This window comes from Pseudorasbora parva, chromosome 13 (assembly GCF_024679245.1).
Source record: "Pseudorasbora parva isolate DD20220531a chromosome 13, ASM2467924v1, whole genome shotgun sequence".
Lineage (NCBI taxonomy): Eukaryota > Metazoa > Chordata > Actinopteri > Cypriniformes > Gobionidae > Pseudorasbora > Pseudorasbora parva.
In genome coordinates, this window is record NC_090184.1 from 26,208,118 (window position 1) to 26,225,922 (window position 17,805).

General features: G+C 37.5%; 1 long non-coding RNA gene across 3 annotated transcripts; it reads right to left on the bottom strand.

The window, feature by feature from the left end:
- Window positions 1–1,787: 1,787 nt before the first annotated feature.
- Window positions 1,788–16,543, bottom strand: LOC137038182 (uncharacterized). Of its 3 annotated transcripts, none has more exons than XR_010897416.1 (4): window positions 16,301–16,543; window positions 12,897–13,002; window positions 12,378–12,538; window positions 1,788–2,526 (listed from the first exon to the last, which is right to left on the bottom strand). It is a non-coding gene; the product is annotated as an uncharacterized lncRNA (long non-coding RNA). The 3 variants fall into 3 exon arrangements; XR_010897415.1 differs by having other exon boundaries at window positions 12,378–12,558; XR_010897417.1 differs by lacking the exon at window positions 12,378–12,538.
- Between the last annotated feature and the right edge of the window lie 1,262 nt (window positions 16,544–17,805).

Sequence of the window (17,805 nt, forward strand, 5' to 3'; positions counted from 1 at the left end):
CTCCTGCTAAAATAAGAAAAGAACAATAAATGAAAAGTATCCTCTAAGATAATATGAACAAAAATATAACTTTATAAAGGATATTATCTTCCAATGTTCTTCAAGAATAATTCTCTCAGAAATTTCCTTCAAGATCGCAAAATCAGCAGCACAGAAAATATTCTGCAAGTTTGTGAATTGGTGAATCAAACCAACAGATAGAGATCGGTTCGCGTGGGTATATATTCATTCAGAATTCATAACACGCGTCGCTATAGCAACTAAAATGCACATGCATGTCTATGGTATATATTCATTCAGAATTCATAACACGCATCGCTATAGTAACTAAAATGCACGCAAGCACATCTATCGTACATATGCATTCAGAATTCATAACGCGTCGTTATAGCAACTAAAATGCACGTGCATGAGTAGAGCACGTGATCACACATCAAATCGGAATACTTTATTAAATAGCTACAGATTTAATTTTTACGTTTTTTAAATGAGATTTATGGTTTCTGAACAGTCATTATTATTATTAGACAATTATTTTCGGTGGAATTATTTTTCCACCGAAAATAATACAAAAATGATTAATTGCACAAACGCGTCCACTAGGCCTACAGTCTGGATTGAGTCGTTGCTTCTGTCCAAAATGCGCAAAACGGCAAAAGGGAGGAAAAATGTGGACATAATCTTATTATGAAGTCTATTAATTTAATTCGCCCTTTACTTTGGCAAGCCAGTTTATCTTAAATTGTTCCCAGCGTTATAGTAATTGCATTTTTACGGGTAAGAACGGATTCAGAGAGCTCTACAATTGAATTATCACTAGTAAAAATACAATTACGACTAACACTGGGAACAATTTAAGATTGCTAATTTGATATGACAAAAAAGTTGTTTAATACACCAGCTTCCATGACTCATAGCTTGAAAGTTTGAAATTTTAAAAGTCACATCAAAGCAAAAAATAAAAGGTTCTTAAAAATCAAACTAATAATCCAGAAACAAACGGAATTCCCCATTAAACATTTTCAACCAATTTATTTAAAAAAACAAACATTAAACATTTAAACCTCCTGTAGAGAAGACTATGACTGTATTGAAGATTTCCTGCTGTGTTCCAATTCGTTTTTCCATTTAAATTTAAAAAGAAGAGAGTCAATAGATTTAGACTCTTCTATACCAGTGGTTCTTTTATAGCTAGCATCCTACATTATGAAAGTAACCCCATTTGGAGCACTACAAATCCAGATTTGCAGAGCTCCAGCACAAAAATAAGAAAGATTACCTGATTCTGGATAGCAAAACACGGGTTTTCCAAATCTAGACCAAACTTTTGAACAACTGGGTCCTGGACCGGCTTGAGAAGGATTGTTCTTGGGTACTGTGCTCTGTCAAAAGCTTTTCTTGGTGCATTCAGTTAATTTTTCCTCATTGAAATGCAAGTTTTATACTTTTTAAAGTATACTTTATACTTTAAACATGTAAAATCATCATGTGCAGTACATGAGGTAAAATATAATGCCTAATATCTATCTAAAATATAAGTCACTTACTACCGGTATTCACTTTTTTATTGAACTGAAACTCAACATTACATTTTCAATCATGCAGATGTTCAGAAAAAGAGCTTGAACAAGGACATAAATAATATAAAATGTATTTGATTTTTTTTTTTCACTGCTAAAATATACCATGTTTAAGTGCCATTTTTTGTTACTGTTTTGCAATATTTTTACAATAACACGACAGTGGGACAGGTATCTCACTGTAACTTATACAATGGTGAACAATCTGAAGGTATAATGAGCGACAGGACCAGAATGAACAGAACTCAAGAGATTAAAGGCATTCAACATACATTCCTAAGTTCTAGGAGAACATTTATGCAAGAAAGCATTAGACTTTAGGTGAAAATCATAACGCAGAGAAAACGCAGCTTTACAGTTCAAAAGATACTCAGAGAAAGGGCAAAAGATTTACCAATAATCTTCTGAATCTCCATCCAGTAAACTCTGATCATATCACAATCCCAGAATACTTGCATTTGTGTGCCCTTAGATAATGTAAATTGAACATGACAGTTTTTATTGATAAAATGACAAAATAATGAAATCTAATTCAAGACAAATTGACACACTTAAAACAAATATTACCATGTCTTTATTTAACAATTTTAAACATTTAACCAATAAACTTTAAAATGATCTGAGAATATAATACAATAAAAGACTTTCACAATAGAAAACACTTCATGGTTTGTGTACAAATGTTTCCAAACATCAGTGAAACCTGAACCAAAAAGTGAAAATTCATGATGGAATTTAATAATGGTGCAAAGAGTGATTAATGGTAAAAACCTAAACAACCACAACAAAACCAACACTCTATTAATGGTCTGATTGTCATAAAGAAAATGAACCATTTCTGTTCACTGTGTGAAATGCCAAATACATTACATGGATAAAATGACAAAAAGCTGAACTCCTCCTGCACTCAATTGAAGGGTTTGACGATTTTCATGGAGATGAAGTTCTGAAAATAAATAAACACAAAATAATTAGCATTGTACATCTTAAGTCTAAACATCACCTTTGTGAAAGGATTGATCAAGTGTGTCTTTACTGGTAATGAATACAACAAGATCCCAATGAATAATAGCACTAAAGGTGCCTTTACACAGCCGAGTTAAGGCGGCTCTAAAGCGGGTCTCTGTCTGCTCAAAATTCTGTGTAAAGACGCAAAGCAGACTTAAAATATGCCGGGTCTGACCCACCTCGGCCCAAAGGCGATGTAGAAACGGTTTTGATTCAGTGTAAATGAACGCGAACTTGTGCCGCCTTAAACTACATCATTGTCGTGACAACCGCCAGTCAGCCAGGGCTGCGTTTCCCAAAAGCATCGTAAGCCTAAATCCGGGTGCACACTGTGCGATTTTGGCCACGATTTGGCCGTCTGAGACAAATTTAGCAAATCCTAAAAGATTCCTCTGATCCTAGGCTAAAATCTGAAGTCTTTGGTCGTTAGTTTGACATGTTCACCGGCAGCCGATTAATGAGCACTGCGATCAAATTTTACCTCAGACGAAATTCTGGCAGTGTCAGAAGATTTGGCACACAATCCTGCAGTGTGACTTCTCCTAAGACGACAGTCAAATATCTCAGTTTTTCAAGACAAACTATGACCAAAACGAGTACTAGAGATTTCTTTGTAGCCAGCATTTCAGTCCCGCGTGTAATGCAGCTCACCGTCACCAAACGAGTCATTCATTGATGATATAAAACTCCGGGTGAGTTTCTTGCACGCGTCTGTTTTTAGCGTGCCTTCACTATCGTGCAGTCTGACATTAGTGTCAACTGAGATCTTACAGTGTGACATGGCGATCATGTTCGTACAGTCTGACAAGGGACATTCGCAAAGGATTTTGAAAAATCACACAGTGTGCAGGACCCATAAGTTGATCGTAAAAACAATCGTACGAGTGATCTTAATATTAAGGTCTGTTTCCCAAAAGCATCGTAACTAGGGCCGGGACTTTAACGCGTTAATTAAGATTAATTAATTACGGGACTTTAACGCATTAATTAATTACGCAAAAAAATAAATAACAATTTTAACCACACTTATTTTTGCACCGCGGAACGTTTTTCAATGAATGAGATTCGACGGACTGATTATACTGAAACACCAACTAACGCGCATGAGTCACGACAACAACAAACCACAGTGAACATGAACGAAGAAGCTGATGAGACCGCTTTGCTTGGCCCCGTGGATGGGAAATTTTGTTTTAAAAAACGAAAGGATATAAGCGTCGACAAGAGCATGGTTGTGTGCAAGCTATACAACAAGGAATTTGCGTATCACCGCAGCACATCGAGCCTCAAATATCACAAATATGCTTTTGCTACACTTAATGGCAAACATTGCGCTGGTCTGCTGGACTGAAATAAATAAACAATATTTTGTTGATTAAGCTTATGTATTCAGTCATTATTCAATGGTATACTAAAATCCATGTGAAAAATTACTTCTCACTGTTCTCAGGTCAAAAAATTTTATGCGATTAAAATGCGATTAATTTCGATTAATTCATTACAAAGCCTCTAATTAATTAGATTAATTTTTTTAATCGAGTCCCGGCCCTAATCGTAACTTAAGTAGCACTTGAAAATGATCGTAGATCTACGAGTGCTCTGGAGTAATTGTAAAGCTCTAAGAAGAGAGAGTTATGAGGTCACCTACAGGACAACCGGCAGATTACACCTTTAACTTTACTCAAGTGCATCGTGATAATGCTGCAGTGCCCTCTTCCTTTGGCTTGCAAACTCCTGCCATTTCTTGCAGACCTCTTTACCCGATCTTTGAACTAATAATTTAACTTATAACTTTTAATTTGGTAACAATGTCCTCCCAGATGTTTTGTTTCTCTTTGTTTGTACGATGCCCTTTAAATCTGTTGAAAATAATATCTTTTCCCGCTCCACCTCCTCTAGAAGGATATTGATTTCGTCTTTTTGAAAGGTATCATTTTTGTTGGTGCTCTAGCACGCGAGTGACAATCACACAGTGTGCAGAACACAATCCTGGCTCCCTCTGTCTCTTTAACAATTTCTTCCGTCATAATCTTTTTTCTTTTTCTCCACAAATCAGCGCACATACAATTTGAAGCAAACCTTTTGCAGTTTATCGTTTTTAATAACAATTTTAATAAAAGTTTAATAAAAAAAAATAAAAAAATGAATTAAGACAGCATTTGTAACTTTTGAAGTGCATAAACAATATGTTCCCAGCATCCACGGCCTTTGTTGTTATTGTGACATAAAAGTAGAAAGTTTATAGTCTATAATTAGGCTATGTATTGCACCTAGGCTATCTGTAGCCTATGGCAAAAAATTACAGAGCGAGTTGTTCCCGCTGTCCTAAAGGAACAAAATGCGCCGGCGCTTAATTTCGTTGGACAAAGGGTTAAAGAAAACGTAGCCAATAATGTCATAGTTAGGCTATGTTTAAATATTAGCCTATAACATTATTTTTTAATTAAATAGCCTAACTGTCTGTAGGCTATATAGGCCTATTTAATAAATAAGAAGCGAACCAAAATCGTCGGTATGGATTGACGTGTGTAACGTTTTTCTGTTCACAATTAAACAGAATTGTCCAATATTCGGGCTCATGTTATACGAGCAGAGAACTAAACTTTGTTTTGGGGAAATATTACATTCCTGACCACTTTTACAGTCTATGGGCTCAGAGAGATAGGCTGTGCAGCCTGATGCTATAATGGAGAGTCCGCGCTCTTCTTTGGTCAGAACCACGGAGAACGACCGCGGACAGGTCCGTCCTATGCACCGAGACTTTTCACAATGCAACAACATATTTAAAGAGCATTAAGCTATAAAATATCTATTATGTAAAGGGAGGGGAAGCAGCCGCAGCGAGCGCAGACACAGAGCGGCCAGAGAAACGGAGGAGCAACTGCAGTATGGCTGTGGTGTGGCAAGCAGCGGGGCGAGGGACCGCGAGAGCGGGCCGGTGATTAACGTTCACGAGTGCCAGCTGCGTGGCACACCGGTCTCGTCTCGCGGCCATGTGACGGGAGCATATAAGGAGGAGCAAGGACAGCGGAAGATGAGAGAGGACCAGGCCTGGAATTTTATGTTATGTTTTGTTTATGTGTTTGTGGGCAGTCGTCCGTGAGGGGCTGCCCACGTTTTATTTTGTGTGTGTTTGCGGGCAGTCGTCCGTGAGGGGCTGTCCGCGGTTTTACTTTCGTTTTGTTTCTTTATTTTGAGTTAATAAATGTTTGAAACGTTCGCCGGTTCCCGCCTCCTTCCTTCCCATCTACAAACCGTATTACAATGGCGTTTGTGGAAAACTGCGGAAAAACTGCAGAAAAAGAGCGGGTGTTGAAACCTGTCACCGGAAAAAGTGTGGGTGTATCCCCCACGGATGCGACACCCCTGAACATTTGTTGTGACTGCTCTAAAGTGACTTTCTTTTAAAGTCCACTTTCAATCCTGCGGTAATCTACCCGTAATAATGTTAAAAATACTTTATTTATAGCATTGTCAATCAAGCACAATTTTATTAAGAAATATAAAATAACTATAGAATACCGTAGCCTAAAATAGACGAATTGCAGAATTACAGTAGGCTAGACCAGTGGTTCCCAAACCTGTCCTGGAGGAACCCCAGCACTGCACATTTTGTATGGCTGTGTCTCATTTCAGAAGGCTGCGTCCTCCGGAGGTCGCATTTGAAGGGTGCATACGTCATAAGGCCGTCTCATTTCAAAAAAGTGAGAAGGACTCTCCAAACGCGACCTTCGAATGCGTCCCTTCTTTCACAGGAATTCGGAGTATACACGAGGAGTATCCTTCACGGCTGGAGATAACCCACAATTCTTTGCGTTTCCGTTAACAACCGTCATATTTTTTTTATATTATGTGAAAAAACGGCACCACCGCCAGATATACATGCGAGCGTAGGTGTGGTGTTTAAATTAAGTAGTTCAAGCTTTTTTTGTTGTTGTTTTTTTAAGCTCTATTACCTCAAACAGATAGTTTGGTAAACAGGATTACAACTGTTTATTGCATTTTAAACGTTTAGAACAGTACATTGCTGTCAAGACAAGAAACATTTCATAGTCATTTTCAAGTTATAAATAATTTTCATTCATAAAACATGGCGTGAGAGCGCAACGAGGCTGAACTTGTTGGCATAGCAACGTGATACTTCCTGCCTGTGTGTCCTACGAAGGACGTCTCGTTTCATTCTGATTGAGGACACTCCGTATACTGCATCCTACACAGCACGTGTTTTTTTATTTTAGGCCTATTTTTATACATTATTTCATTATTTGTTTTAAATTAATTTATAAAACTTTGTTAAAACTGTAGTTTTAAATAATGTTGACGCATTGTTACCCGCGATTTTAATTCCTGTGTAAATGCATTTATGCCGCTTCAGAGAAGGATTAAACGGTCTGTGTAAATGCACATTTTTGTGATTTTATGCTCCTGCAGAATCGGTTTCGGTGCCGCGTTTGCTGTGTAAAGATGCCTTAACTGTCCAATACCCACAACGTATTGTAACGTTAACGTTAGTTCATTTTCCACAGCTGCTTAACGTTGTTACAAAAGTTAATGTTATGCCTAGCTTGGAACAATACTACATAAAGTTTAAACGACACCAACAACAAATATAAGTTGATAATTCAATAAATAAAACAGGAACAGTAACAAATACATAGAGCATCTTCACAAATATCAGCTAAATTTGAGAACATACTGAAAGAATCTAAAATATTCAAAGATATTTGATATTTTTCTTTGAACAAAGACATTTGTTTTACTGTGTTTCACACCCCTCTCTCTTATCAGTGGGGCTGTTTGGGATTCCTAAAGACAAAGAGATGTTGAGGGCCTGTAGGCCAAATGGTGCCACACCTGTAGTACAGTGGGGGAAGTCTGGTCTGACTGGTCAGTTTGAATGTCTCAGGGTTTCAGTCACATGGTCAAGGGATGTATAAAAGAAGATTGCAACTGTTGCTCGAGGTCTTTCTTTTCTCTGGGTCTTCTTCCTCTGAAGGTCTTCTCTTTTTCTCTGGCTGTCTCTTCTAGGGCCTTCTTTGGCTCTTCTCTTTTCTCTCTCTTTCTATCTTTCTATCTCTCCCTATCTCTCCCTATTTCTCAGGTAACATTCTACACATGCTGGGTACGATTAATGGTATAAGTTTGATCATCTCATTCATCTATTTTGTAACTATTTTAAGTGTAACCATAACCGGATTTTGTCATTAAATTCTTTCAATTATAAATGATTTGCTAACTAGTTTTGGTTTGGTATTGACTTTGAAGTGCTCCCTATTGCAATACAATATAGTCACATTAAAGCAACGCTCTCCCACATATTTTGCTATTGTAACTGCGCTTATTTCCGTCGTTGGTATAAGTTGCAGTGGGTGGTTATAGACAAGAAATGTACAGTTTTCTACCATCACGCTGATAACATTTCTTTAGTCGTTCGGCAACCCTGCAGTCAGAACCACCGTAGGCGATCCACCCTTACAGATGGTGCCGAAAACCCGGGATCCCTTGCAGTGAATTGTCTGAAATTCATCAGAATGAGGACATTTTTCCACAATTGATCTTGTGTTTGGATTAAAGCTGGCCTTCTGACTAAGGATTGGGTAAGTCTGTTTTCATTGTTTATGAATTGCATGAAACAGAACTTTATCCAAGAAGAAGGTCTTAAACAGCTGTAACAGTCCCATTACTGTACATTCAGAATATCACCTCGGGATGGAAGGGAACATTTTTGATAAAAGTGAGATATTGTTTGCTTTATGGAGCGAAAAAGTTGAGCCTATCTTGTCCAAACTTAAGAAAGAGGATATTGGAATCAACAGTTCAGATGATAAAATGCTTAATTGGTGGGACATAATTGGCAAACACCAAAAGAAATCAAAACATGGTGAAATAATTGAGGCTTTAAACTTCATAAGTTGTAAAAGGCTACATAATGTTGTGACACCATTTCTATTATCAAGTCTAGAGGCTAAATGTAAAGAAGTGCATTCTAAAAATGCTGAAGCAGAAAAGTCTGAGGCAAAGATTCAAGATCTTCAAGCACAGCTAGATAAATTACTAGCGGATCAGTTAGCCCTGACTGAGAAGTGTAAAAATCACAAGGAGACCATTGCAGATCTCAAGGCTAAGCTAATAGCTAAAAAGTCCATCTCCAAAATGCTTAACAGCGATGGGACTAAAACGCATGTTCAATCTAATGAATCTGAAACGTTTAGTTCATAAAATGCATGTGCAACTCAAGGAAGTGTGCCTATTTCAGTTCTTAAGGTGATGCAGCACCGCAATAGCGCAGAGTCATGTACCAGTACGCTTCGTGTTCAAGCATTAGAGAGTCATAAAAATCCTCCAACTCCAGGAGAACATAGCAGACTACCCTATGGCAAAGAGAACAGGTTTTGCAGTTCCTGTCAGAAAATAGGCCATTCAGAGGTAAAATGCTGGTCACTGGGCCGAGGTCGACCTCCACCTTACTTTCAGAAAGATAGGAAATTCCTTTCTAAGGGCAAAGATTATCGCTCATTTGCAGGTAAAACTCTCAGTGAGTTAACTGCATTGTTCATGCAAGGCCTTCAACTATTAACCTCACTGGCTAGTGGGCTAGCAGCCTAACAGCAGTGAGTTTAATAGTTAAACATCCAAATTGCAATGATCCTGTTTGTATTTTCAAATTTGTAATTGTATTAACGCATTGTGCGCATTGAAAACACATTATAGTTGTTTGTGTTAATAAATACACATAGACTCGTTAAGTTTATTCTTTAAAACACATGATTGCTTTACTGTAAGTGTTCTATGAAACACTTAGGATAAAGGTTGTAGATGCTATGCATTCTAGACCATGTATCTTGTGAAAATTGGAATAACTTTAGTACTTGAATTGTAAAGCAATTTTAAGTTTCATGTGTTTCTATGTTGAGTTTGTTTGTCTCCTAAGTGGAAAACTCTGCTATTTTTCATATAGCTGAAGTGAAACCATGTACAGGAGCATAGAATTGCCATTTTGGCTACAGTGTAATTTACAATTGTATTAACCATGAAAATGTTTTCATCACAGCAGGATTCAGTCACTCTGACGTTTGCACTTTATCATGCTCTCTAACTCAAACATTGGTGGGGGGATATGTTGAGCCAACCACACCTCACTCACACACTCATGCTGGCTGCCTGTTCAACAGGACCAAATTTACATCACAATTGTAAACCCTCCTCACCATGTTTGGGCATGATTCACACATAGCCACAGCTAAATGAATTCACATAGATTTGATCTTCACACACAAAGTCAAATCTATATCTGCCTCACACAAATTCTTTACATCTAGACTGTATTATAACTGTGAATTTCTTCCAGTTATTGTTTGTTTTGTTTTTCTTTAGATTTACTAATTCAGTTAGTTATTATTTGTCTCACCAAGTTAAATATATAAATTTACGTTAGTATTTCTCTAATTTCTCTACCTAAGTGCAAACATTTATTTTATCATTGTATTGTAACAATGAATTTGATTTGAAACATTTCTGAAACGTATTTGATTATTTGTATTTCGTCCATTTGACTTGCAACAATGTTTTTGATTTTGAACTTATTTGATTATTTGAATTTTGTCCACTTGATTTGGAACAATGTTTTAGGACATCCATTCAATTGAATCTCTGTATTTGGTTACACTGAATACTTTGTTGATACTCTTCATGAAAAAAGGGTTTAAAACCAGCAATGATTGTTGTTTTGTTATAATGTAAATTATTTTTAATGTTTCCAGAAACAATGTAAGAGCTTGTGAGATCTTCTTTTATTCTCAACCTTGACCACTTTATTAAGTATATCGATTTAATGGCTTATTGCCAGAGACCATTTGAATCTGACCATATCAAACTTCTCACCAATGACAAATGCCATGTATGCTTTTGCTCTTTGTGGTGCTATATGTTCTTTTAATCACAGGATACCTGCTGGACAAGATCACATCCTGTGTCCTCAGAAAGAGGGACAAGCGTTTGCTCTAACCTTCAGTGACTGTTCTCTCGAGGTGTGAGGTATTCAATGGACGTTTTGCATATCAAAGAAGGATGCAACACCATTTGATGGAGCCTTCCCTTTGCAGGACTGCAATGAGAACAAAGACCGAACTGGCAAACTGCTTTTGGAACATTTCTGGACGACAAGTCTGAAGATGACATCTACACACAACTGGAAGAATGTCTTTGTGTTCTGTGTCACCTCTGGACACTTTATGAGCGTGGCCAAAGGTGCCATGGGAGGACTGAAAGAATCTAAAATATTCAAAGATATTTGATATTTTTCTTTGAACAAAGACATTTGTTTTACTGTGTTTCACACCCCTCTCTCTTATCAGTGGGGCTGTTTGGGATTCCTAAAGACAAAGAGATGTTGAGGGCCTGTAGGCCAAATGGTGCCACACCTGTAGTACAGTGGGGGAAGTCTGGTCTGACTGGTCAGTTTGAATGTCTCAGGGTTTCAGTCACATGGTCAAGGGATGTATAAAAGAAGATTGCAACTGTTGCTCGAGGTCTTTCTTTTCTCTGGGTCTTCTTCCTCTGAAGGTCTTCTCTTTTTCTCTGGCTGTCTCTTCTAGGGCCTTCTTTGGCTCTTCTCTTTTCTCTCTCTTTCTATCTTTCTATCTCTCCCTATCTCTCCCTATTTCTCAGGTAACATTCTACACATGCTGGGTACGATTAATGGTATAAGTTTGATCATCTCATTCATCTATTTTGTAACTATTTTAAGTGTAACCATAACCGGATTTTGTCATTAAATTCTTTCAATTATAAATGATTTGCTAACTAGTTTTGGTTTGGTATTGACTTTGAAGTGCTCCCTATTGCAATACAATATAGTCACATTAAAGCAACGCTCTCCCACATATTTTGCTATTGTAACTGCGCTTATTTCCGTCGTTGGTATAAGTTGCAGTGGGTGGTTATAGACAAGAAATGTACAGTTTTCTACCATCACGCTGATAACATTTCTTTAGTCGTTCGGCAACCCTGCAGTCAGAACCACCGTAGGCGATCCACCCTTACAATACAAAACGGTTAACGTGACGGGTCTGACAGACGAGTCAGATAGCACCTATTTATGTGACAAAAGAAACAAAATACAATTCTTAATGTTTACCTCAGAAGCGGGAGGTTTATCCTACTCCGAAATCTGACTGAAAGTGATGTTGATCCATGCATGTAATGGCGATAAGTGTGTGTAAAGAAATTTGTTTGCCCCGCTGACTGAGGTTCTTGCTCCCACAATGCAACGCAACTAAAAATCAAGGGGGTAATCTAGCACTCGGAAAGCGTTCCACCCATAGGGGCTGCCATTGCTAACCAAGCCATCACCTGCTGTTAGCATCCCATTGACTCCCATTCATTTTTGAGTCACTTTGACAGTGAATAACTTTACATCTGAGGCGTTTAAAGACTCCATTTGTCCATTGTTTATTTCTAAAGAAACACGACAATGTATAAAAGGTTCCGTTACCTTGTATCTTACACTATCGCCCCGCAGAAGCTGTTTTTGTAAAAATAGGCTAACGATTGCGTCATAACCAACGCGACTCTGTCGCACAGTTGAGAAATTACCGTATAGACCTGAGGAGACGCTCGCAGGCAATCTTTTACTGTCTATGAGACAGTCGGGGGGACGTGGAGACATAAAGTCTGATAAAGTCAAGGGGGAAGAATGGGGAGAAGCCCATAGTGAGCCAAAAGCAACGGGAGAAAATATTTAAACAACGCGATTCAGATTTCACTTTCCACATCTACTAGAAGACCTACAGCTGTCAGACAGGAGGCTCACGTCACATCTACGTCGTCAAGCTCAGTCTGAGCCTGCGCAGTTCGCTCAGCCATCAGGAAGTGAGTGCCCCTAGGTTGACTTCATTCTTTCGCCGTTGACGTCAATGGGAACGCTCGGTCCATTTCTTTTACTGTCTATGCTAAAAATATGGAAAAAGACCTGTAAAACACAAATACGGAAAATTCCTTCAATGCCGTAAATGCATTTATGCCGCTTCAGAGAAGGATTAAACGGTCTGTGTAAATGCAAATTTTTGTGATTTTATGCTCCTGCAGAATCGGTTTCTGTGTAAAGATGCCTTAAGACTAGCACAACCAGGCCGATGAACAGCCACTTAAATTTGCGCCACACTATGAATTTGCACGTCTTGCATGGACTTGTGAACCAAAAGAAAGAGGTTTCAGGTCGCCTGAGAGGTTTAAAAGAGAAACAAATCTTGTAATCATCTTCTGTTAACACACAGAAAAATAAACTTATTTAAGCGAGAGTTCGATTACTTGGGAGGATGGAGTTTTGGATTCATATTGGGCTCATCTCTGCCTTTTCCAGCAGGTCTCTCATCCGCTTCTCATTCACAATCTCCAAAGTCAGCTCCACCTTTCCCTGAAAAAAACACAATAAAAAAACGATAAAAAAGGCCCAATTAAATCAAGCTCAACATGAAATGACATCCACAACCCATTTGATCAAACCAAGTGAAGCGTATTCAAAGGGGTAATTCACTGCTGGCAAAATGGGATTTAAATAAAAGTTGGCTGCCTATGCAGTAGAAAGGCTTTTAGGCAAACAAGTCAGAAAACTTCAACACCCATAATGCACTAAGCATGTTGCCGTCCAAAGCAACTCCCGATCTGCTCCTACTAAGTCAAATTCTGCCTTGCTCGAGAAGGAAATACTTTTGAGCAAACTTTTAGTAGCCTCTCGAGGAGAAAATACAACACATGAACACAGCTCATACAAAGAAACTCAGTGACATACACGGTTAAAATTTGTTTTTATATATATATATATATATATATATATTTATGAATTTATTAATCTGTACAGTGAAAACTAGTGTTATTTTATATTTGATAACTTTATTAGATGTATTTTGTAGGCCATTACCTGAACAGTAATGTTAGACCTTCCTGAGATTTAAGCACTGTATTTCATTTGTTTCTTTTATTGTCTATTTATTGTATGTATTTTACCATTTGTTTGTACTTTGTTCTTCTTCTTATTGTATACATATGAAACACAAAAAAATGGATGTTTTATATTAGTATTGTTCAAACATTGTTGTTTATTTTGCTATAGCCTAGATATTTTACATTTTCAGATTAACTATGTTCTTAATTGTTAACTATGTTCTTAATTTTTCTGTTTATTATAAAAAAGTATAACAAAAATAACCGATAAGAATACCGCTAAAGTACCGGATCGATGAGCAGTATTGGTAAGGGTAGTAATACTGTTAAAACCTTAACGATACCCATCCCTACGTACAGGCAAGAAAGCTGTTGCCATAGTATTCCATTTTATCATAATGCTGTATGAAAAGTATTTGAAAAGTGCACATATATGAAAAGTATGATAACATTTTTCAGGGATAAACCTATAGAGTGCTGCAGGTATGACATCACCTCGTAGGCCAAAATAGAAGCGAGTTAACATTTTAGCACTTCTGGTCCCCTCGTCCCAAATTCAATAGGTTTTTTGAACGGGATTGTGTTTAAATGGCTGAAATAAGGTCTGTGGTGAACAAGCTGTGAAAGACACTTTCAATTTTTACTCTACAACATAAAATACATCAGTATTACCCCGCTCGTGATTTTTTTAAGCTGTTCCGTGTCTGGCGGCTGCTAACAGGTGGCTAAATGGGACTACAGAGGCTGTCGAGGAGATTAAACGTCATCACGCCCAAAAGGTAAGATCAGTTTACAGCCTCATTATGCTCATAATTGTGCTCTAATAAACTATTCTAACTCAAACATTCTGGGAAAATGTTTTTGAATAAAACCTGAGAGATGTCAGAAGCTTAGTGATGATGACGCTGAAGTTGAGCGACCGTGGTGTAGTCCGTTTATAGCCTACTTTTAGCTTTTTACTTCTTCTTTTTTAAACTGTATTTAGGCTTCAAAATTAATAAAAATTGTGTTCATCTGTAATAATTAGCTTGATGGAAAAAAACCTGTAAGTATCAGACCAAAAGCCTACAGGAAAATCCTATTTGGATTGTATAGAGTTTTACAAGTGTAATGCTAGTTCCCTGCAAAGTGACGTCATACCTGCATCACTCTATTCTTACAATAATTTTCTTAAAAAAACTCTGTCAATTCGTCGGTCCGTGGGCGGGGATAAAAAACCCTGCTGTCAAAATTTTAAAGGAACTGTATGTAATAAATGTATTTCAATTAATCATAAAATGGCTCTGATATGTCACTAGACATTAAGAAATCATGTTAATTTCAAATACTTATATCACTGACAACAGTAGTCCGGCCAGGATATTGTCATTTAAAAGTTGTTGTTGCAGCCCTCAACTGATGTTGATGTTGACATGTTGTGTTTTGGCCTTGAAGCTCCGCCCTCCACCTATCTACCAATCACGAAGTCAGTGGTGTTTCAGCATCTGGGTTGCCAGATCTGCTCTAGTTACCACATCTGCAGCTACAAACGTTCCTGCTGGATCCTGCAGCTTATCTGACAACCTCGAGTCAGGGGGAGGGGGAGAGGGGATACACCGCTCTACAGTCCATTGAAAGTCATTACAGTACCAATTTTTTCTAGCCAAGAAATCTAGACGCACCCTAGTGGCAGCAAATCTAATCTGCCCGCGAGTGTCGTCTAACAACTCTCAATACACTTCTGAGCTGTAAACACCAAACTCTGGTCGGGCCAATCACATTGTGTATAGAGTCGGTGGGCGGGGCTTAACATAGTGACGACGGCCAAGTTGTGCTTGGGTGCTTCTAGTTATCACAGAAACATCCGAACGGCGGTCTTTCGAATCATCTTTGACCGCGACTCTGGAAGACTTGGAGTTAAAGTTTTCTCTGAGAAAAGAATAAAGAACAGCACTGAAGTCATTCTTAAAAAGGGAAGATGTGTTCGGAGTTTGGCCGACTGGATATGGTGAATGTTTAATCTATCAACAAGCTCCGTTTCACCTTCGTTGCTCTGGTTGGTTTTAGCGCTATCCAATCGTGTGCAGAGGGAGTTTGAAAAACAAGTTGTTTGGATCAAATAAATGCAGCCTAGGTGAGCAGAAGAGCCTTCTTTAAAAACATTTAAAAATGCTACTGGTCTGAAACTTTTGACCGGTAGTGTAGCCTATGTATGTATTTCCTTCACATTCATGTTAAAAATAATACTAGGACATAGTATGACGAGACATAGTATGAGGAGATTTAATGTTAATGGACACAAAAACTGTAGTTTACTATTACTTCAACCATACAATTTTTTATTATTTTAAAAATATATTAATGAATGTGTAACATGTTGTAAAGTGTTTCCCATTTGACTGTATATTCAGTCATATTATTTCTTTCACGTTCATGTTGTTACACATAATACTTAGACACAAAGAATGTGACATTTAAAATGTTCAAATGTCAAATAAAAATAACCATTTATTATAAGGCCTTGAACAAGTGAAACATGTTTTTCTGCACGAAAACATATAGGGAAAATAATAGGTTTAAAACATTTAAATGGCTGAACTTGTGACTCTTATGCCCATATCATGGCATTTCTGCAGAAAGACTTGATAGGATTAGTCTTGTCATCCATGAAAACGAAATTAATACGTTTTATTAATTAATAATTGTTTAATATTACGACAAATAATATATTTTGACAAATGCAAAAAAAAAAAGTATGTTTAGCTTTCATGATAAAACGTGAATTCACTCACCACATCAGGACAGAAATTGTCTTATTGGCTTAAATGCGTGTTTCAAGGATATGAAAAGAAAAGTATGGTGACTTTATTAAAAAGTATTCTTGTTAAATATTGTAGACATCGTTCCAATTAATATCCTTGTGAAAACCGCCGTAAAAAGCTTATATTTAACGAAAGAAAATCACGTGTATGGGTAGCGCTGCTCACTTCCGGTTATGTGGACGACGTGGTTCCGAAACTGTTGCGTGCTGTAGCGCGTTCTTCATCGCGTCACTCTCAGCTCGCTCTAATCCGGTGTCATGACTAATCCCTGTCTGCCTATGAAATTGTGTCCGCTGGTAGAGGTTTTAAATCGCTGATCAAAAGTTGTTATACATGGTTCTGGACAAGCAATTGTTTAAAAATAAACTATGAATTCATTGCCATACTACACACATACACACGCAAAACATTTATTTGAAATATGTAATTGATTGCTAATTATTTTGACTGATGCACTAAGTACGTTACCAGTACAAAATCATGACATAGTAACGTAATGTAAATAATAAAGAATAAATAAAAAAACCCAGCAACAGAACAGGTGCACAAAATAAATAGATTATATACGAGATATGCTTATATATCTTATCATTAAAGACTATTTTAACACAATTTAAACAGCAAAAATCAAAACGCGATTTTGTAAGAATTGTTATCAGGCTCTGAACAGATTACCTATTAAAATTTCTTTCAGCCAATAGAATCGCTCTGCGGGTCCCGAATGTGTAATTTAACCTCTTAAACTCCGTGGACCCTGTACAGGGACGGGAATGACATATACTTTCCATTTTAAATGTCTGTGGAAGAGCTATGATGTCAAGATGATTTGTAAGCTTAGAGTCTCTACTTTCTGGAGATATGCATCACTTTGACATTTGTTTTACACAAAGTAATGTACACTAAATTACACTGGTACCATTTCCGGCTGGATTTAGCCTACCCAAATTGAAAAGCCTCCCATACACACATACAGTGGTCAAGGTTCAAAATGTTGGTGTCATTTTACAGGAAACCCTTTAAAGTTACATAAAACACTGCTAAAAGTCATAAATATGTAAGTATATGTTGAAAGCTGTTATAACCCCCCGAAAATTAAGTGCTTTTAGATTTTTTTTATATGAATACATTTTTGAAAGTGTGTAACTCAAGCCCTGTGTGCTCTAGGACCCTGCAGACAGTTTGGGCTGCTTCCAGCATATATAATTAATTTAATGACACTGGGATATTGCATTTATATCACTATATATGGTGGTGGAGGGGTCGGGGGAGGGCGGAAAAGGGGGTCATCCCTTCAGATCTATTTGAATAAATCTTGCATACAACATGACACAGACAAACTTCTTTTTTCCTCTATTTTCTGGAATTTAGTGGAAATAGCCCAAACTGTCTGCAGGTTCCTAGAGCACACAGGGCCTGAGTTACACACTTTCAAAAATGAATTTATGGGGGAAAAAATCAAAAAGCGCCTACTTTTT